Source organism: Pseudopodoces humilis, chromosome 5 (genome assembly GCF_049639895.1).
Source record: "Pseudopodoces humilis isolate 2021_Gansu_Grassland_sample_001 chromosome 5, ASM4963989v1, whole genome shotgun sequence".
In the NCBI taxonomy this organism is placed as follows: Eukaryota; Metazoa; Chordata; class Aves; order Passeriformes; family Paridae; genus Pseudopodoces; species Pseudopodoces humilis.
The window spans coordinates 30331626-30354066 of NC_142204.1; the positions used below are offsets into that span (position 1 = coordinate 30331626).

The 22441-nt window shown below is 38.8% G+C and overlaps 1 long non-coding RNA gene across 2 annotated transcripts; it reads left to right on the top strand.

Moving 5' to 3' along the window:
* The first annotated feature begins 4112 nt into the window (after positions 1–4112).
* Positions 4113–15364, top strand: LOC106628034 (uncharacterized). Of its 2 annotated transcripts, none has more exons than XR_001331221.2 (4): positions 4113–4219; positions 6998–7155; positions 8307–8471; positions 9144–15364. It is a non-coding gene; the product is annotated as an uncharacterized LOC106628034 (long non-coding RNA). The 2 variants fall into 2 exon arrangements; XR_001331222.2 differs by having other exon boundaries at positions 4178–4233.
* Positions 15365–22441: the final 7077 nt, after the last annotated feature.

Consider the following 22441-nt stretch of genomic DNA (forward strand, 5'->3'; position numbering starts at 1 on the left):
AGTTCATATAAAATCTCTGCTCTTAAAATGCCTGTGTGCCACCATTTGGAGGAACACAAACAAGGGCAATAAAGTGCTGATACCGAGTGGTCCATAGTGCTTATAAGCAGTCTGTTTATGTTATATTTGACCTTACTGAAACTTATTCAAGGTCAGGAGTAAGAAATACAGGTCCTCTGTCTATGCAGTGGGAAACTGTGTGCAGTGGCTGGGATAAATTTGCGGCTTTGCAGATGAGCAAGAGTAGCAGCTGACAGCACAATGTTAGGGCAGAAAGTGAGAGACCCTTGGGTGTGTAACGATTGGCCAAAGGAAAGGTGTGGTTTTACTTTGAAATACATGACAGATGCTGGGAAACTGCTTCTCATGTTGCTGTCAATGTTGGTGTAAGGACTTCAGAAACTGGGGAGAGGGCTGAGCAGTGCCACTAGGGTGACATCAGGGTTGAAATAGCTCTCTATCCTGGTTGGCATATCAAAAGGACAGGTCTGAGAAGCCACTTAACCACCTGAAAGGACCTTCCCTGCATCAAGTACTGGGTGAGGAGGAATCCTACAGCCTTTTGGAAAGGACATAATGGAAAGTCTGGGAAATACCTGAATCGAGGCATTTTTGGGAAGTAGAAGACGCATTTTTCACAATGAGTTTAATCCTTTGAGCAGCCCACCAAAGGAATCAAGACCCCCATTTCCTGATGGCTGCATATCAAGGCCATGTGACTTGCTGGAAAATATACCTAAGTTAAACAGAGTTAGTATGTTTGTTATTTGAAGATGTATGAAATGTGGAGACCTGGATATCCTGAGAGGTTGAAACAATAGAAAAATTATTAACATATTAAATTATCCTTTATTTTTGTCCTTAGACTGAGTTTACAAATGTCTAAGTTTTTATATTTTGGCCATTTTCTCATTTTCCTGCATTCCTTGAAGAGTAACTGGGCATACCATGCTGTGTAGTTAGTCATTCTTCACATGTGGGTATGAAGTTTGTTAACAGTATGCAGGTTTTTTTGTGCTTTCTTCCCAAGCTCTGCCTCAAGCAGCTGCCCTAACAACAAAAAAGAAAAACCCCTCATAAATATTTCATATGAGTATTTAGGGATCAGCTTTTTCTTAGAGAGGAAGGACCCTCCTTCCAATACTATCAATTATACATACACTTTTAGAGACTGTTCTTTTGTTTTCAAGGCTCGCTAAATTGGTTTAAGCTCTGGTTCTTTAAAGTACTTGCATGATTAAACAATCTGTATGTACCAATAAACAATGCCTTTTCAAACACTTGGTCTTACTCCACTTTTCTGAGTGTACTCAACTCTTCTATCACTATGAAAGTGAAGAAATATAAGAAAACTTCTGCTCTGGGAGACATAAAGGAGTACGCAGAAGCACTGAAAATGAAGCCTTGTATGTTCACCTGAACTGGTATAAGAAGCCTGGAGGAAAGGGAGAGGTTCTCAAAGAATCTTGAAAGGCAAAGGTGCTTTTACTGCTCTTTTTATACTCTTGAAATTGCGACCTTTCAAAAGTAATATTTTCATTTCTTTGATGCCTGCTTTTTTGCTTCGGTTATGTTATCATTTTGAGATCACAGTTTAGTGGGTAGAGGATAAGGTAAATAGAAAAGGGAAACAAAAACATAACCAGAGTTTATATCAGAAAAGTGACTGAATGACTAAAAGAAACATATGTTTCAATGCATGTTTAAACATGTATTAGAACCCCAAATACATCTCAGAAGTGCAGATCATCAGTTGCCATTTCATAGTGGCAAAGAAGTTACCTGCTTCAGATTCCTCATGGCTTTGAACTGTCTCTGTTAAGTACAGTATTTCAGGATGGACCACAGTATTGAAAGATAGAAGTTTGATTGATCTTGTCTTTTATTTTCATAAATACACTAGTGTCTAGAAATTAAAACACAGATTACACTCAAGCTTCTAGGAGGTGAGAGCCCCACAAGTAAGGAGCATAAAAACTCAATAAATGTGGTTGAAAAGCACTATCATTTTTTATACGTTGACCAGAATATCGTAGCATGGTGTGTTGTAGGGGAAGAGAGAACACAGGTTATCCAGCTCTCTGACTGTGAGGTGTGTTTCTTATTTAAGCAGTTACAGAACTCATCTTTAATTTATTTTTGCTTAAACACAAGTTCAGTCAAGAAGCCTAAATGAATAAGGAACTTTTGTCTTTCACTGTATACTCCGTCAGTCATTATTAAACCTAACTTCTTGTATAACCTCTGCATTTTTGTGAGTCAGTCAGATCCATGGAAGTAATCCCTGTGGCCAGACATGCAGGTATTGCATCAATAAACATAGGATGGTTTTCCCTGCATTTTAGTGTTATGATTGGGAAGCAGTTAATTTTGGGACCTTGCAGCTGCATTTTGTTTTAAATTGACATTATGTGTAAGCCTTTTGGTGGCTCAGAATTACCTTATTTTTCTTTGCCAGGAATATTGCTTTTTATTAATTTTCTTAAATAAAAGACCCATAGATATTTCCATCAATTTTTGTGAAAGAATCTGTATGAAATAGTTCCTGCAAGACAGTGAGGGAAAAGGGGCTGAAGCTAAAGATCCTGGACATCCTGTCCTGTCTGTGCTCCTTGGTACAAAATACCTTTGCCTAAGTTCATGTCTGTCCTGCTGCTGTAATGCTGAAAGTAGCCATTTACAAATAAAAATTGCATTGTAACTGTAATACTGAAAGAGTTTGACGTGCTTGACTAAATGGACTTTAGGGACCTGAAACCTTGTGCACTGTCGTGTTGGTGGTGAAAGAAGCAGCTTTGTCCTCTGAGAAGCCGTGGTCCTGTGCCTTTTTCTGGCTCCTTCTACAGAAATGTGCCTTGGGAGCAGCCCTGGGGAGCAGCAGCACAAGTATTGCACCAGATTTGCATCATCAGAGAGCCCAGGCTCATTAGAATGCTCCTTCTCTGCATGGCTTTAGAGTTCTGCACAGCTTTTGGGTAGCGGTGAGGAACCTCTGAAAGAGGTGTGGATGCCAGGGTGAGCAACCAGCTTGTACATTCTGCTCCTGCATTGGGCTCACAGTAAAGATGAATTTGTTAGCTACTCAGGGCTGCATACATGTCATGTCATAATAAATAATCAAAGTTATGGAAATTACATATTTAGGGATCAAGCAACACTATGGAAGAAAATTGTTCAAATTACTCAAAAGCAAAATCCATTAAAATTCTTGCTGCTTGTACAAAGCTTTAGCAGCATTTTGATGAAAACATCCTACAATCAGAAACCTACATGGTTTGATGAGCAAATACAGAAAGCAAGGTTTTCAATGTTTCTGATTTTTTTCCCCTCGTTTCCACCTGTCAAATTCATTCACTCAATTTAATCCCAATTTTCAAAAGAATTTTTATCTCTGGAAGATGTTTCTAAGTGGTCTATATTTTCTTTTGCAAACAAAGCGGGAGGGGAAAAGAAATCTCAACAACAAAACTTCAGTTATATTTTACCTGTATTCTCATTATTTTTTCAAAGTCCCTTAAGAAAATAAAAAGCTATTTCTAGTATTTCGTAGTTCTTATAACCTGAAAATCAATTCAGTAAAGCTTATGGTAGTTTCTTTGCTGGCTTTAAGAGACTCTATTTCCACTCCATAGAGCTTAATGTTAAAAACTTATGGGAAATTTGACTTATTCATAAATTATTTGTTTCTGTCAATACTAAAAGAGCAAACTTAAGGTTAATATACCTGCACAGCTTGTATGGTGGTAAGTAAAGGAGCTGCCTGCTGTATCTGCATATGTTGTCACAAATGTTAAGCCAAGGTCAAAACCTTAATTTCAAGCCTTAGCACACTTCCATTTGCCTTGTCCAAGCACTAAATATAGGCTCATATCCTGCAAATGGTGGTGTGAGGCTTGTCCAAGGGTCAGTCCTGATGAGCGAGTTAGGATTCGGATCTGCACATGGTATAACCCTTGCTCAAACTGACACAGGACAAAAGAGCAGGAATCTGGAATTCTGTCAAAGTTTCCTTCCGTTGCTTCATATCTATTCCTGATGCCTGGCCAGGGCACCACTGATCAACTGTTCCCCAGTTAGGAACTGGGGAAAAAAACAAAAACAAAACCGTGGGCAGGACAGGCACTGGGGAGTGCCAGGTTTATTTGTGCCTCTGGTACAAAGGACCCAACCACAGTGTCTGAGCTGAGAGGCAGTGCAGGCTGTTGGGAGCATCTTGCAGGTAATATTGACAAGGTGGGTCTCAGGGTGGGAGCAGTAATTATTTGAAATCACAGGCAAATATTGCTCAGTCTATTCTAATATTTTAAATTCCTAAGGGTATAGTTAATCTGTAGGTTCTGCCATGTCACATGTGTTTTTTCTCTAATTTTAGAAATGTTAGTGTACACAGTCTGAAAAACTATGTTGACAATACAGCTACATGTAGTGGTAAATGGACATAGTCTCTTAACAAGGCTCAGGTTTTGTAGCCATATGTTCAAGATACGAGAAGCAAAATATGTATTGTGTAGGAGCAGCTCTATTCCCATAGCTGTGGGTGTACCAGTGTGTGCAGCAGCCAGATAACTATCCTGCAAAACACTCTGCAAAGGGCAGTGCCTGTATCTAATCCCAGATCAGCAGCTCTGCTTCCTCCCAAGGGTGCATCGTCCTGCAGCCTACCCAGTAAGGCCTTACAGCTTTTTTGTCTGCTTTGTTGCTTAGTTGAGTTTTTCTTTTTGGAGGAAGGATTTTGTTCACCTCTTATTACCATGCAGTGAATAAGATCACCTGGAATTAACACTTGGAAGAATATTTGACAAACATCACCTCAGAAATTCAGTTCTCCTGACACTGTGGGCCGCAGGCACACCAGATATAAATATGCCAAAGCAGTTCTTCCATTAACCTCACATCACCAGTCTGTTTTTTTGGGCTGTCTGAGTATGAAATATTGATTGGGAAATACACTGTACCTGGGGATTCAAACTATGAAACTATTTCAGACAGCTCTCTCATTCTTTTTGACTAAAAATTTTATTCTGGACCTGAGCAACCATTTCTTCCTCAATATCTTAGGAAACGTAAAACCATTCCCATCAAAGTTTCCATTTCTATAAATTAACAATTTTTTTTCCGTTGTGGAATGGACTTCCATTTGACACGTAAGTGTGAATAGAATTACGCAACTCTTAGCCATAGTGAGGTCTTTGTCAGCTGGTGCCCCTGTATGGTATTAAGGAAGAGAACACATTCTCATAGATTTGATATGTGGACTCAGAAGTCTTTGGTCTAGAAAGCATTTGGTTCATTTTCAGGGGACTGACTGGGGCTAGTTCACTTCTCTTTTCCTTATACCCTGATTTCCATTTGAAAATGCGAATATTGGTATTGATCTCATTCAAACATACTTCAGACTGTACAGATGGAAGTGCTACAGATGTATTCTATATATATGAAATGCATATTACAAGGCAAGATTGTCTATTAAAGAGACTCCAAGACTGAACTTTTCTGAATATTTCATTTTATTGGCATTCTTAAATAATTGAACCATGTAGAAGCGGTACATTTAGCTGTCTTGATGGAAACAAGAACTTGATCCCTAGGACTGCATCCCTTCCAGGTCCTTTGGTTTTTGCTTGGAAAATGGCAGTTTATCCTGAAGCCAGTCCTGTGTTACAGAGTAGGCAACTCTGTAAGTGAGACAACTCTGCTGACTGACCAGATTCATGGAAGAGTTGTATGTCAGTATGTCTGTATGTCTGACCTGTGATCGGATTGCTCCGATTGCACTCGTAGTTTTGTAGTTGCATTTGTTTGCTGCTGTGAAGTGCATCTTTGGCTGCTGTGAAGGTGAGGGGTGGAGGAGGGGTTGTCCCATCAGTTTACATTAATTGGTGATTTTGCCCAGCAGTTTTCCTCTCCCTACCCTTGTCTCTTGGGGTGGCACCCTATGGGTGGCGTTGGCTGCAGAGCAGTAGCCCCGTGCTAATGTGCAAGGCTTTATGCAGGCATCAGGCATTGAAGTATGCTATCACTGAACACTCTCAACAGAGAAAGATTTTTTACCTAATTATGTCTCTTCCTGAATTTGTGGGCATGTCCATCTAGCTAATAAAACCCTCAAAGAATGGCTCTTTTATATCCTGACAAAAAGGCTTTTTGATTGATCTATATTAAGTAATATTGATTAGTTTGTTGTAAACGTGTACACATGTAAAAAACATTGGTTTGGTTTGTTGTTGTTTTATTGTTTGGATATTTGTTTGTTTGTTTGGTTTTTTCGACATCTAAATTTCTCATTATCATTTTTGAATACGTGTTCATTCTTTCCAGACACAGGTACTGTTTTTATAGACATTGATTAATCTTCCTTTTTCTCTGATAAAAAAAAAAATCATATTAATATGACATCCTGCAGATCTCGGATGTTTACATAGTATCAGCACAGGGAAATACTACTTTCAGTTTGATACATAAAGCCCTCCTTGTCTCTTGTGTCTTTTGTCTGTAGGCTATTATGCATGTGACTAAAGCCATGCATGACTTGAGCAAATGTTTGAATAGGGTTCTTGTGTAGTAGCACTGTATAAGCCATTAGGCATACTCTCTTTAATTTGGTGACGAAAACATTATGGTACATTTGGTCACACAAAGTAGAGTGAAATTGCTTTTGTGGCAGCAGAATAAACAGCATTCTAATCTGTGGGGTTTTTTTATTGTGCACGTGTGTGTGTGCTGCATACTTGTGGCAAAATTATCAAGCAGGACTGAACATGAAAAGTGTTAAAGTTATTGGAGTTGTGGAGTGAAAGCTGGGATGAAGAGAGAAAAAATGTATTGCTTATTTCAGTCTGAAATTTGAAATCAACATTATTCTGTCATATTTGTGATTTCAGCTTGAAATCTGTTAGTTGACGTGTGAGGCAGTTGCTAACCATCTTTGTCATTTATAAAGCCTTTCGTAAGAGCACTGTTTTTCTTTCTTCTCTATATGTGGTGAATACTGGAGTAGGGACTTGAATTTTTGCTGTGGGAATGTGAAAAACACAGGAAGCTGCTCTCTGCCAAGTTATTTCCCCAAGGATCTGCTTTACATACTGACAATCAATGACCTGTCAGGTGTAGTTATGCACCATAGCAATGATATGAGGTCAATCAGATGAAACCAAGGTATGTATTCCCAGCAGATTCCAGCTATCTATTTAACACTGTCAAACTAAGTTTGCTTTGCTAAAGAGTGTCCTCTTTCAGTTTCATTTCTTTTTAGATTTGATTAACTCTGGCTTTGCCTCTAATCTGTCAAATTCTAACAATGGAAAAAATATTAATTTATTTTGCTTTGTCTGGAAAAATACTATACTACATGTTTTGCTATTGTGTCTTTTGACCTAAACCCATGCTTACTATATAGCGTACAACTTTTCCTCATATAGCGTGTATTTGATGTAAAAAAAAATTAACAAATATGTTCTTTGCTGTAATGGTCAGGAGATATTTAAGTAATCTGTTTTTAGTGTCTCCTAGACACATGAATAGTTCTTTAGAAAAAGCCACATTACAGATATAACACATTTATTTTGCCTTGCAATTCCACTTTTGTGAAGTGAAAGATGTATAAATTTGATCTGTAAATCGGTATTTTTGTATGGAATCACTTCTTATTGTTTTATGGAAATCCTGCATCTTGCCAATGTTTCCAACCTCTTGATACCAGAGGAGAAAATACTTTCTTAAAATAGATACAGGATTTTTCCATATTTTTCCCATTAAAAAAAAACAAAAACCCAACAACAAAACAAAAACAAACAAAAAACAAAAAAAACCCAAAACAATCAAAAAAATATAAAAAAAGAGCTCTGTTTTGTTAGCTCATGACTGAGAACTGCTAAGGATTAAGAATAAACATGCACTTGGTACACCGTGTACTGCATACAGTGTAACAGTACAACAGCATTTTTAGCTACTGTGTGTATCATATTGAAAGCAGAAGACAGCAATGATAACATAGAAACAAAACAACTGGATTAAAATGTATTTATTAAGTTACAAAAAAAAAGTGTTGTTTTTGGGGGAAACAAGAGACAGTGAAGAAAGAAGAAACCAAACCCAGGGCTTTTATAAATATATGTTAAAAATATCTCATTCAGAAATGCAGATTAATTCTGTCTGAAAGCTGCTGCAAGATTTTATATGAAAAATATGTTTTGTTTTCATGATGTTGTAATCCATCCTTTATTTGTTGTCTTGCTAAATATAGTTCAAGCACTATCATTTGAGCGTAAGTTAGTGTACGCCTGCACCGTGATTCTTTTATTTTTCAGATATTTTGAAGTCATCTGTTGATTTTCTGCGCTACAAGACCAGCATGTGAATCGTGTCAACAACTGTATTCCATGTTTCAAAAACATGTAAAAACATTACAGTTCTTCCAACAGAAGAAGCAGAGATCTGGATCCCCAGTGGAGTGCTGGAAAAAGAACACAAAGGTGGGATGTAAGATGATACCCTCATCCTTTTATGGGGGATAGTTTGTAGCTAACATATGAAGTTGGTACACAATTTGAGGAAACGAGCATCCCACCCATTTTTTCTTTGTGTGCTCTGTAGAATTCATATCCTTCCATTTTTGTTTTTTGTTTCCTTGAATTGTGCCTCATAACTTATTGTCACTGCTCATTAGCTGTTGGTGTGTTGGGAGGGTTGTCCAGACACTGACCCTGCATGGTAACAGCAGCGCAGTTCAGAAGAGAGTCAAAATTCACGGTGACCTTTAACGAAATATAAATCCGAAGAAAACTGCTTTTACTTTACCATATCTGAAACAAAGTGAGAACTATTATTATCTTTAGTCTTTGCTGCCATGGTATTTAAAGATACTCTGAAGCAGAGGAAATACACTTTCTTATGGGACCCTACTATTGTCCTGGTTTTGGTGAATGGGATGCATCATTTAAACTCCTATTTTCCTCTGACCATCACATTTAGGACCTGGTTGTCCAGTTCTCAGCCAGGGCTGCTGCGTGTTTTGACAGCAAATCCTGAGTGCAGCTTGTTTGCACATTCCCCTTTCCCCTGGAAGAGAAGGCCTGTAGGTAACCTGTGAATGCAGTGCCATTTGCATTTTTTCTTTCTAATTTTTCCTGTTTTCCCGATAGCAGCAAGGAACTACCAGATCCAGTTGCCTTTTTCCTTCCTGCTGCTCCAGAGCCTTGCTGTAGGAGCAGATTGTGCTGCTCCAAACCAGCTGGCAGAGAAAAGCATCCATCTGACAGGCGGGCAGAGCGGCAAAGGAGAGGTGGAGGCTGGAGAGGACCGCGCTCTCCAGGGGAGATGCAGGTTTTTTGGCAAGCTGCAGCCTGCCCTCAGAGTGCACCTGCCCACAGTGAGGGGCTGAGGGCTTTGCTGCCAGAGGACAGCCTGCAGCAGGGCAGAAAGAGCTGGGGGCCACGTCCTCAGCTGCTGCCTGCTCCAGTGGGACAGTGAAAGATGGTCCTGCTTTCATCAGGTGAGGAACTGAGCCTGAAGGCTAATTAAGTGATTTTTTCCCTAATCCAGCTTTTCAGAGGGTGAAATTAGCCTGACTCCCCAGACAAATGTAGTGCCAAGACCAACTACTCACATCTCCAGAGATCAAGCCCCTACTGGAGCCTTTCCCTCTATTCCCAGGGCTGTTCAGTGCCCTGTGGCCTGCAGCTTCATTCTACTCCACTGTTTCCCTCCCAAAAACCCTGGTAGAGTGGAGTTGTGCTGGCTGCCCATCTCCCTGCAGAAGACACTGCGTGCTTCCTCCCAGAGCTGTGTCTCGTCCAGGTGCCATAGCCTAAATGACAGCTTGTGGGGCCACCGGGGTAAAATGCTGCCCATCCAGCCTATCAAGGGACCCTGTTTTACCCATTTGGTCCTCAATGGGGAATAAATGTTCATTGAAATGACAAAAGAGGTGCCATCCTATTGCCTGAAACAGATGGGAAACCTACTTGCATTGGCCATATTGCTTTTGAGCAGTTCCTAGTTCATCCGCATAAAAACATCTGTCCCGTGAGCCTTAGACCTCCTGTGGGCAGCTCATTTTGGGGTACTGCACAAATCTGTCTGGTGAAGACTTGCTGGATTCATCTGGCTTGCTCATATTTCTAAAACTGAGCAAAGGACTTATTTATTTATGGCTGTTCTCTCCATTTGTGTGGTGCAGGGTTGGTTACCCAGGAAGGGATGCCTGCCACGCTCTAAAATGGGGACGATTATCTGTGTGCAGCTTGAGAATAAAGCTGTGTCACAGCACCTGTTCAATCCCATTACAATGAGAGCTGGCACGGCAGGAGTAGAGCTGGAGCAGAGTAGACAAGATGCAGTTTTATTTTAAGTGAAATTCAAAACATACCATTAGGAATAAACCTTTTCTTCATAAAACAGTAGCAGGGAAGGCAGAATATATTTTCCAAGCAAGTTGCAAAAGTTCAGGAAATTCTTGGCTCACTGTTTGTTTTAAGTGATATAAAGGAGAAGAAAGAGACTCTATCCAGCACAAATCATATTTTTAAGAATTTCCCAATATTGCTTCCTGTCTTTGTGCTTGTGAAGCAGATTGTATATAGAAATAAAACAGATTTATTTTATCTCTTCAGAAGAAAGTGTCTGCTATATATTTTGCTGGCTCTCGTTCGTTCATTCATTGAAAAACAGCAGGAAAAAGGCTTTTGTGTTAAGAACAGTCAAGGTCAGGGTTTTTTGTTTTTGATGTTGGCTGGCAGTAGCTTGCTTTCTCTGACTACTGTTTCCAAGTCAGTTTGGATAGCAATCTAGTTGCTAGCTTACAGGGAGATATTTCACAGCTACAGGTCATCTACAGTGAGTGCAAACTAGAAGGAGATTTGAGGACCAAATTAAATGTCCTCTACTCAGCTCCTATTCATGCCAATATCGAATTAAGTTTATCAAGCCTACTAAAGGACACGCAAATTCGTGACTCTGATGCTGCAAACTCTTTATACACACTCACCTTTAGAAACTGTGTGAGGAAAATCTTTACCTGTGTGACTTGGTTTACAGAATCAGAGCCTTTCACACAAAAATTCACTATAGGAAATACTTATTTTCATAGTAAGCAAATACAAATGGGAAGCAATGTCGTGATTTTATAGAAAGATGTTCTGCATGTTCTGCAAGTGGACATTTTTAAAGCCATAGTACCTTGAAATTGCACAGTCAATCACCATTACTCATTCACAGTCAAGCTACTGTATTTCTAAAGTCTCAAGTTAATGGTTAAAGGCAAATAAAATAAATCATTAGACAAAATATCTATGTCATAAAATGTCAGTATGAAAGTCTGAGCACTTCTTGTTCAGCTTATTTTTCTGGCAGCAGGACATTTGGGTGGCAGGCAGGCACAAAGTAGAAATATGCTGTAGTTTATTCTGTGGTCTGTAAAGCCAAGCCACTGTGCAAGAGTGCAGCTTAATCATACATTCACTGACAACTCCTGTTTAAGCCACTCACAAGCAGTATGTGACACACAGAGAGATTGCACTTTTCCCTCACCTTTTAATGTAATTCCAAAGATTTTGTGAATATATCAATTAGAGGTTTCCAGTAATGGAAAGCAGGTTTCAAATGCTGGAGAAGTACAATAAATCACCAGCCATATGGGCTTTTGTCATTAAAAGAAAGCCATAATAAGACAAAAGCTGAAGTAAGTTAAAACAGCTGAAGAGTGATTTTAGGCGATCTTATGCAAAACTCACTACCTTGGTTTATTCACAGGAAACTTCTTTAGAAGACTGAAAGAAAATCTTTTTCAGTTCTTTATTTCTTGGCTACATCAGAAAGAAAGCAAAGTAAAAGCCATCTCAGTGGCGCTTTTCATGCTCTGCTTACTTTGTTTTCACATGAGATCCTGTCTGCTACCTTTGTTTTTTTCCCCCTGCTTTTTAGAGGGCTCCTTGTGCAAAACAATGAAGAGTCCTGATAACAACAGGCAGTTGCTCCAAGGCCTAGTTGTTCAGCAGGATTCACTCCAAGAAATTGAGAGGGGTGTGTTGAGTCTTTTTTCTGTCACCAGCCTTTACAGTTAGCGGACCAGATGGCATGAGAGGGGCGCAAAAAATAACGACAATAAATAATACTACAACTTACAACGTGGACCAAGCTCAGTTACTTCCACTTCATCTCACTGTTTGGAAGTGCCTTTGATGTATAAAAGCACCCCCTAAGATAATGAAATGCGGTGGCAGCTGGCTAATGGCTGGGAAAGTGCAAACCCTGCATTGAACTCTTCCCACCAGGCTATTCAGCACCCAGGCAATGTCAGTCTCAAGGAGACAAGGAGACGGGAGGAAACAGAGGCTTGTTGCTGTGCAGCATTTGGGCTTCTGGGCAGGCTGCTGTAGGTGGGGTGTTATTTGCCTTGCTGAATGGAAGTGATGTGCCCAAGGCAAAGGGAAAGTTTTTACTGTCTTAACACATTAACCTTGCAGACTCTGTCCTAGAAATGTTAAATGAAGCCACAGGGTCACACTGCTTGAGGAGACACTGCTGTTGGGAAAACTTTAAAATGGACTTTTTTTTTTACGCTACAATCCCATCAGTCATGCAATCAGGGTTAGTTTCCTTTCAGGCAGGACTATCTTGTGGCTCGCTTCCATGGGCAATAAAAGAATAAACACATCCAGACTTTTCTCTCAGCTGCTCCAGGCCTAAATGTGGGCCAGGGTAAATGACAAAGATCTAAAATAGACAACAGACACAGGCAAATATGAAAACCCTATTTGTTCAGGAGCTTTAAGACAGTACGGGATTTATTCCTCCAACACAAAGCAAAATTTCTGGTCTTTCCATTAAATGATCCTGTGTTAATAATATTATAATGGGATCTGACCCTGCAAACACTTGATTAGATGTGCACTCATCTTCATGCATTAGTTCTGCTAACCTCAGTGCTGGCATTTGTCACCAGAAAGTTCAGAATAAGCACAGACTTTGCAAGTTTGGGGCTTGCCCCTGCCAAATGTGGCAGCAGCCTGTATCAGCAGGGGAGGTGCAACAGGAGATTTGCAACAGAGCCTCATTATTAAAAGAGTGAGTGGTAAAAGTAAAATTTACCAGAATAAATATTTTGGCAAAAAAAAGGAGATATTTTCTTTTTTAATATTTGGCAGAAAATTGTTGTTTTTTATAGTTAAATTTTGGAACATTCATACACAATTATAAAATTCAACTTGCTGACAGTCTAGATACAAGGGATGGAAATATTCTGAAATGTTATTGCTGTGGGTGTTATGATCTTGCAGGCAAGGGTCTTGTATGACCAAATGATCCCATTGTGACACCTTAATCCTCAATATATAAGTCCACAATTGTTTGAGAGCTGTAGTAGCCTCCAAGTCTCATTGGTTTAGGAGAATGCAGAAGGTTAAAAAGGGGACATTTTGCATACTTTGTCCAAGATGAATGTCCAGATCCACAGTCAGGGCAAGGTTGCTGAATCTCAGTGTGTATTTTGATTGACTCTATGCCAAAGGTGTATTATTGTCACTTGGGCTAATGTATACCGTATCCTGCAGTACAGCTCCAATATATTTCCTAAGAGTAAACATAAGTCAATGCCACCAAAATTTTTCAGTGCCAAGAGGGAATAGCTCTGTTTAATGCTAAGGCTATGGCAGCAAACTTTTGATCTGTTGCTTATGATCTCTTACCCTCACAAAGTGTACTTGCTTTTTAGGAAAAGTCTTTTTGTTTCATTAGGTTGGCACTCACCAAGAAATCCCAGCCGGAGTAGAAATATTGGCTCCATCAGTCAGCCTTTGACCGTTCCCTGCACAGAGCTTGTTTTCTAAATCTGGTTTTGAGAGCTGTTTGCTTGACAGACTTCTTTGCAGACTTATGATTGTTTGTTTCTGGCTCGTTTTGATTGCTCTGATAATCTCTAGACTTTGGCCTTGAGGCTATCATTTATTTTGTACTTTTATTGGTGTTTGTTATTTGAAACTTTGTTTTCAGTAGATTTGCGGCCCCTTTCTAAACCACTTTTCTGATTAAATTTTGTTGAAGAAGTTGGTGGATTACTTTACCTATTTCCCCCTCTCGTTTTTCCTCCTCCTAATCGTTCAGTTGAGAACTCACCTGCCTTTTGTTTGTGCCTGCCTTTGTGATTTATTTTCAGATTAGAAGGAGCAGCTGCACAGCTTTTACTTTTATTAGTTCTTCTCAGTGAGTCAGGCAAAATATTAACCACCCATGAATTGCTCTTCCAAAACCTCAAGTGAATTACAATAGAACTTTTGCCTCCACAGTTCAGAAAAAAATATTTTTGTTCTTTGACTTTCACTTCACCCAGGCCTTTTGTGTGTGTTTGTGTGTGTCTGTATGTGTGTGTGTGTAGATATATCTGCTGTGAGGATAAAATAAGTTAATGTACCAGAACATATGAAACTAGCTTGAGCTTTCTGACAATTTGCCTGACATTATTTTTGCAAGAGTTAAAACATGAAATTTAAGTTCATATTTAGGCCTCATCCCTTCAATGCATGGAGCTCAGTGGCATGAATACACGCATCCAGTGCTTCCTTATTTCCAAGGCATTGTGGTTCTTAGTTCTCTGATCCTTTACATTTTATCTACCACAAAATGTAGTTTTGTGTAGTTTTTATATCTATTAATAAGTGGTTTCTGTCTTGATTTTGGTGATTTACAAAGTTCTACTATTTCTCAGTTTTTGAGCATTCTGCCTGTTTACATTTACTTGCTTTGTCCACTCCTTAATTCTAATGGGGAGATAGCTTTCCTACAACTTACATATCTTACTTACTTACATAACTTACATCTCTGATGTGGGACTTTCTTCCTATTAATACATTTTAAATACATGTTTTAATTTTCTTTAGGGATCAGGGGTCAGTGGGAAGGAGGATGAAGGGGGTGGAATATGTCACAGATTAAGCTAAGTTCCCCAAAGACCAATTATTCATAGAAAATTTCAGTAATTTTGCAGAGTTTAGGTTACTGCATTTCAGTTTCTCATACTTGAGGATTCAAGACCTTGGCCACACAAGTAGCTGAATGGCCACAGAGACAGCTAAAGCCAATGGTCTCTGCAAGCATTTTGTTTTTATGGGAGTAGGACAGGATGTTCAAAACAGGAGCTTCAGTGGGGAAAGGTTTAAGTGCAAAACTCTGCTGACATAAAAGCTTAAGTGCCTAAAATATGCAATCCCAAATTAACTGATGCATAGTTAGTGGGTTATTTTAAAAATGTATTTCTTGGCAAAGAATGGTAACAGTATAATATGCTAGCCAATACTGAATTTGTCCATGTCTGTGTCCACATAATGTGTACTGAGACTGATAAAGAAGACAAATAAACTGGTTTTCTTGTTAACCATTGCTCTTTCTTTGTATACCATTCTGAAAGGTTAACTACCCCTTGGTGGGACCCTGGTTATTGAATTTTGTTTTTCTAATTATTACATTTCATAACAGACACTAGATGTGTTCATCTCCTGGGTGATTCCTGATAAATTAATCCAGGTAACAATTTCTCTTGTTTCTTCACATTTCAGCTACCAGCAGTGGATTAACTTTGCTCCTTTTTTTTCTTGCAGTGAGAGCTTAGGTTGTCCCCTCAGTTCTACATAGGCTCTTTTAGCTTCATTTCTGTCCAGTTATGTATAAAAGTATTTGCCTCACATTTTTCAATGGCACGTTAGCATTCATAATTCTCCTGAGTCACACTTTCTAAATTTCTGACTGAATGGCTCTCTGGAGTCATTTCCATTGCTCATATTTTGTTAATTTTTTGCCATTTCCATTTGTACTTTTATTAGTTCTCTCAACCATCCTTACCTTTTATAATGTTTTAATTGATTCTTTTGACATTTGGGGTTGCTGAAGTGATGCACAGGGCAGGTCCAAATCTCTTTTTAGGGTGATGTAGTGATGAGCTCTTGAGGTCTGAACTGCAGTCTGAGCTCATTCTAAGCTCCATTTCCTTCTGTTACAGGTTTCTTTGAGCCACTGAAGCTTATTCAATTATATTAATAACTGAATTATAAGCATAACTGGTTGCTTTGTCCTTTGTGTGCTTTTGATGCTAATTCTACTTCAGGATGTTGTGTTCTTTTAATGTGAATATCTTTAATAAAATTATTTTCCTAAGATGTGCACAGACTTGCTTCAATGGATCATTCTCTACATGCATTTTGAGTTTTGATTCCCAGCCTGAGTCTGTCAGAGGTGCATGGCATTTGATATGATTTGGTTTTCTTTCTCTCAGGGGTGAGACTCAACATCCACTGTAGGATTGACTTCAAAGTGCAGCCTCTATGAAAATTTAGCCTGCTTACACCAGGAGATCTGTGAGTCACTATATTACAGTATCTTATCTGCTGGAGTCTACAAAGCATTTCATAGTTTTCTTCACAAAAAACATTTAGGTGGTACATCACATTTAGGTGGTTCATTTCCATAGGAAAAAAATCTGAAAAGCGTAACTTCTAGTGTCCATTAAAAAAGTCCAATCCAAACCCAAACCAGCAACACAGAATGTTTTTTTGTTTTTGTTTTTTAATTTTACTTTTAAAATTATCCTGAATGCCTTTTTACACCAGTGTGGTAGTGTACCTTTGTGCCACCAAGTCAGAGTTTCTTCTGGAAATATGTGCCTCTGAGTGCTCCAGAGTAGACCTACCCTCTCCAAAAGAAGTCTTCAAGGTACTTCTGTTACTCTAATCCTCTCAAAGTGAGTTGCTTAAAATCTCTGGACTCTCTGACAGATGAAATGGAATTGACTGGAAGACACTCTGTTCTGCAAGGAACTCCAAGCACAGGTCTTTGAAAGGACTTATTATCAGTAATATCTGCCCTATCAAAGTAAGAACAAAGTAAAACTACCAGCTGTCAGCTAGGAGGAATGAATGAGGAAAGGAATGAAAAACTTTGTGTGCAATTGATAATTAATCTGTAAGGTGCTGAAGACTCCACTTAGCTTTTATATTATCTAGAGAGAAAAAGATGTAATCCACCATCATGCATATTCCTCTGTTTTTCTATCAAAAGGTTGTTGGGCCTCACCTCTTCAAAGATTTGTGCGCACATTTAATCTTCTGACTTTACAAATGCTAAAATTAAGCATGTAAGTTGATCTCCATGAAAAATATGTGTGTTTTTTTTTTTCACGTCAGCCAAAGTAAACTGCAGGAGGAATCAGTGAAGGTTTCCAAACCATTGTGTTTTAGATTTGCTTGGAGTGGCTCCTGAAGTGCATCTTCCTCAGATTTCTTCCACCTCAGATTTCTGTTATTCCTGAGTATCAGGATTGTGATTGATACACATGATTTCATTTGAGTTATCTAAAGTGCTTTACAGTGAATTTTTCTTTTCCAGCCTAACTCAATTTTCAAGAAGAAAAAGAAGTTCTTGCTTGTGAAAAAAACACAGAAAACACGCTCATTTTGGAGCAAAAATGAATAATCTGCTTTGATTAAAAAATCAAAGCATTCTATTACTCAGATATTAAGTTTCTACAGATATAGCTCCTGCTTAGGCAGGCTCTGCAGTACACCTTTCCCTTTCAACCCTTGTTATTTGGTGTATTCATTTCATTTAACAACAAGGAACTGAAACATTACAATGTGGAGTGAGGAAAGACAGCCTTTTAATACCATTTGGTTGTTTGCCAAACATTTTGCAAGCATTCCTGTTAGGACATATTAAGCGAGCATATATACTACATTTTATATATATATACAGCATATTTATATTCTTGCAACGTGTTTAAACTTCTCAGTTATAAATTTCTTGTATGTCTAGATTCTCCTGGGAAAGGAAACCTGCACAACCTGCCCTTGTCCTTCTTCCTTGGCAAGGTTAATGTAGTTTTGTCATGTTGGGTGATCTTGAAGACAAGGTCAGCACTCCCCAGCAGCTTGCAAATGGGTGTGTTTTAAGGAGAAAATGGGAGAGCAAAGCTGAATGGGCTATGTGCGATGAAAAGCTAGAGAAGTGATAGTTAGAGATCAAAGTATGTTGATTCAGTTGTATAATTTGGCCTCACTCTCAAACACAGGTTACAGTTCACCAGGGGAAATTTTTCTGTCTGCCTGTTCTCCTCCCAAACAAAGAGGGAAGAAGAATGGGAAAAGGAAGCAATTCTCAGATCTAACCAATTGTTTTAATTGAACCAAGCAGTAGCAGAGCTCAAGTTGGAAGTACTTGGACTGTTGCTGAGTAACATGTTCACTGCTTGTTTCATTTGGTTTTGATTTAGTTTTAGTTTAGTTTTTGGTTTGATTTGGGGTTTTTTTTAGGTTTGTTTTGTTTTGTTTTTTCCTCTTCCTTTGGAAAGGGTTGTAGCAAACTCTATTAAATATGAATGCGTATCACATAATGAATTTTGTATTTTTCTCATCAAACATGAGGCAAGTTCTTCAAGATGCTTTTCTTGGTAAAAAATGACACAGTGCCAGTGGGAATATTTATATGATCCTTTATGTTCTCCAGCTTGAGGTATGTGAACAGTGAAATTGCAGCTGAGAAATGCTGCAATGTTCCAGTATATACTTCATTTCTTCCTCAGCGAGTTCTTACATGCACTAATTACTACAGAAGGAAGATTTCCTTCTCATGTCTTTGACCCAAACTTAAAAAAAAACAAAACAGAAAAACCAAAAAAGGCAAGCAAAAAAGCTTTCCACATTAGGTTCAAAACAAAAGGAATTTTTCAGTAGGGAGACTGGTACGTACTCTCTTAAAATCCTGTCCCTACTGAAGTCTCTCTGAACTTTTTGATGCTATAAAGCATGGCCAGATTTTCTTCACTGATGATGGAAACTTGGCCTTCTGTTTCTTTGGGAAGTCAGTTTTATTCTTTGCTTTATCTCATCAAGGGGCTTCTAGAGCAGCCGTGTGCGGCAGCGTTACCCACCATTTCCTGATGGTGTGTACCCACGGGGCCTGGTGATGTTTTGTCCCATAGCATTCCCAGCAATTGGCTGAGGAGCATTGCCCTAAGAGAGAGCTGTGCTGCAGGCATTGACCCTGCATGCACTGCTTACAGCAAGCACGAGGCAGCAGGGAATTCAGCAGTGCTCTTCTCAGAGTTTTTCCTTTGCCAAGATATTGCCTGTCCTCTTGCAGTACCGCCACATTGCAGGCTCACCCTGGGTCACTGTTCAAACAACATGCCCAAACAACAGATAATTTTGTTCATTGGCCCAAATCTGAAAAGCTAGAGGGGAAGTGAGGAGTCCAGCAGAAGGGAAGTTACTCAAATTTTAAGCTAAATTCAAAACCTAAAATTAAATCTGCAGGATCTTCAACATTTTTCCCTTGTCAGCTGGATTGTTTTAAAGCAAAAAAATGTTATTTTGAAAGGAGCAGTAAAAATTTCATTCAGGAAAATATTGAAATAAACACCTTGTTCAAACAAACCTTTCAGTTTTAAAAATATCATAATAGTAATGTCAATAGTCACTATTTAAATGTTTTCCTGTTAATTTTTGATCTCTTCCCCTGTCAGATTGGTAAAATATGGATTTATTTCCTTCCCTTAAATTGCCTGGGAGTTGTGGGGACACAGAATCTTTTTAAAAAGCTCTGTTTGCAAAAAAATGGGCCAAATAATGTGTTTTTATGCCTATTGGTTTACATCCTTCCTGGGTAAGATGTAAAAATATCTGCTTTTTTTCCACAGAAATTTCTATTCTGTGAGATGTACTCCAATCTCCTTTATCCAAAATACTATTACTAATACCTTTATCTAAAAATGCTAATTTAATTTCTGTGAATCTTTCTTCCTGCCATAATGGAAAGCCCCTCAAGTATATTACCATGCCTGCTACTGCTTGCTGTATCAGTTCCACATGCTAATGTGATTTCCTATAAGAGGAGATGAATATATTTGTTCTGCAGTGAAATCGAGAGGGGAAAAAAAAAAACCAAACAACAAAACCAAACCAGGGAAAAGCCTGACCAGTGCTTTAAAGAGAGTAATCTCAATGGAAAACATCAAATTGGTTCTACAGTATGAATGTTAGATGTAAAATCTTGCTCTAGCACAGGCTCCAGACCTTCTTTTCTGGCCAGTGACGGATGTTGTTTCTGCCACCTGTTTGGAGACAATTGTGCAACTGGGACTGTGGAATGACGTCCAATTGCCTTTTTTAGAATATGAATAGGAGTTTTGAAATTGGCTATGCTGAGCAGTTTGTGGCTGAATCATTGTGTAGACTTGCCAGAGAAAGCGTTTAGCTGATGGACATGAGCCAAAGCCCACTGAGTCTCACAGCAAGGCTGCTTTCGGCCTCAGTAGGCTGTGGCCTAAGCTCTGTATGAATGACAGTTCCTTTTTAGGAATTATGAAAAAAAAAAAAAAAAAGAACTTATGATTTTTAGTTTCTGACTTCATTTTGCCAAAGTGTTTTACCTATGTTTTTTCTGTTTGAACCACCATTGCCTGATTCTGCTCTTCCCTCCTCTGAAAGGGGTGTTAGGTTTGATGGTAAGGTGGATGCTTTGCCATGAAAATGTCAGGGGTAAGGAGCAATCTCAGAGCTCAGTGGCTGAACTGCTCAGTACCCACTGTCCACTTTTACTCACTTTTCATTTCTGAGCATGTGCTATTTTGAAGTACCTCAAATATTCTCAGACTCCAAGCTTTTTTGTACGTGAGCATGTCATTTCCCTTCCTTCTGCTGCAATCACAATTGGATCCTCCAGGCACTTCCCATAACAGGCCTCAGTTATCAATGGCAGGAGTTTCAGTGTATTTCCCTTTGCAAAGACTTTTGTTGCCAGATGAGAGTTGTTACTTGTTTATACCAGGCTGTGAGTAATGCCCTTTTGCTAGCATTGTACACAATGTTTTTGGGTTTTTTGACGTTTATCCCACCTGTTGTAAGACAAGGTTAGCTTTGCAAATTGCAAAGAACAATCTTTTCCCCTCAGGTGTCATTTTTTTCTGCATTTTGCTCGTTTTTTCTTGAGATTCTTCTCCAATTTGAAAGGTAAAAAGAATAGACAAAAATATAAAAATTAACAAGCTTAGAGGTCTTTTTCAGTCTACTACTTACTGCCATGAATAAATGTTAAACATAGATTTGTGTGTCCACTTTCAGGCTTCTCAGATGCCATTTCTTTTGAGTCTCCTTTAGATCTGTTGCAGCACACTGCTTTCATGCTATTTGCCTTGATTTTGTGGGATGCAACCCAAATTGTACCAGTGCCAGCATTTCTGTTAAATGGTAGGATGAGCCCTTTCTTTGCGGACCTCACTCCATCATAGTTCATAAAATAAGACCTTATCTTGTGGGTCATTGAACATGTCCTATGAGAAGAACATTTAAACCATGTTTATTTTAAATATTGACTTTAAATATTTGGTCCATCACTCTGAAGTCATAACATGATAATAAAAACTGTCCATGAAAACTTTAGCATCTTTTTCATTCTTTTTAATTTCACAGATATCCTTCCATCTGCTTGCTTCCCAACTTTTTTCTGTGTTTTTGTTCCGACAGAGTTGGCTTTACCATGGCTGTATAGACTGTAAGGCACTATACTAATTGCTGTAATGGTGTCAAAACTGTGGAGACACCCTCAGAGCCAAATGGTTTGCCATACTTGTGCTGCATTTCTACATGGAAGATGCTCATGCCTACCAGACTATTTCCTTGTGTTGCTTCTTGTACATATATAAAAATCAGCTCCAATAGCCCATTGTGGAGAAGTGTTTCAGTTTCACATGGTCCCTATGGATCAAGATCCCTGTAGACCTGCTAAGAAGATGGGTGTTTTTGATCTTCTATGCTAGCCAACGTAAAACTGTTTATCTTGTAATTTATGGTCCTGTACACCTTTCCCACCAGAACCACATGCCCTGTTGCAGTGAATTAGAACCTCCCTGGAATGTTCTTTCTTACTTCAGTTATTTTCCACAAACCTCTTTAAAATAACCCTTAATCCTAAATATATAGGTAACATCTGCACTGTGTATTCTGCAGTGACAATTATTTTAGGTGAAACTTGCCATAACTTCTGATCAGATTCTAATTTTACAGTTGTTCTTTTGTCTTTAGCCACTTCTTTGAAGTTTCCCCATCTTAGGACTGTGGTAGGGTTTGTGAGAACATTCAAAGAAACAGATAACTATAGTTAAGACTCTGCCTTCTCTCTAGAACTAATTCAGCCAAGGAGAAAAATAAAGGAAAAAATATGCCCTCAGGCACGCTTTCCCTTATGCATATAGTCATGTCCTATGAAAATATTTATCTGTAAATTAGCAGCTTGGTTTAGTCTTGCCTCTCAAGGTTATCTTGTTGCAGGGTATAGCATGCACTTCATAAGTGAAAAACAAGTTTAATCACTGGAATTCTGTTATTTTCAGCTGCAATAAGATGCAAGATCAAGGTAACAATCCTTTTGCCAGCTGGAGCTGCAGGGTAACAGGCTGCTGCTGGTT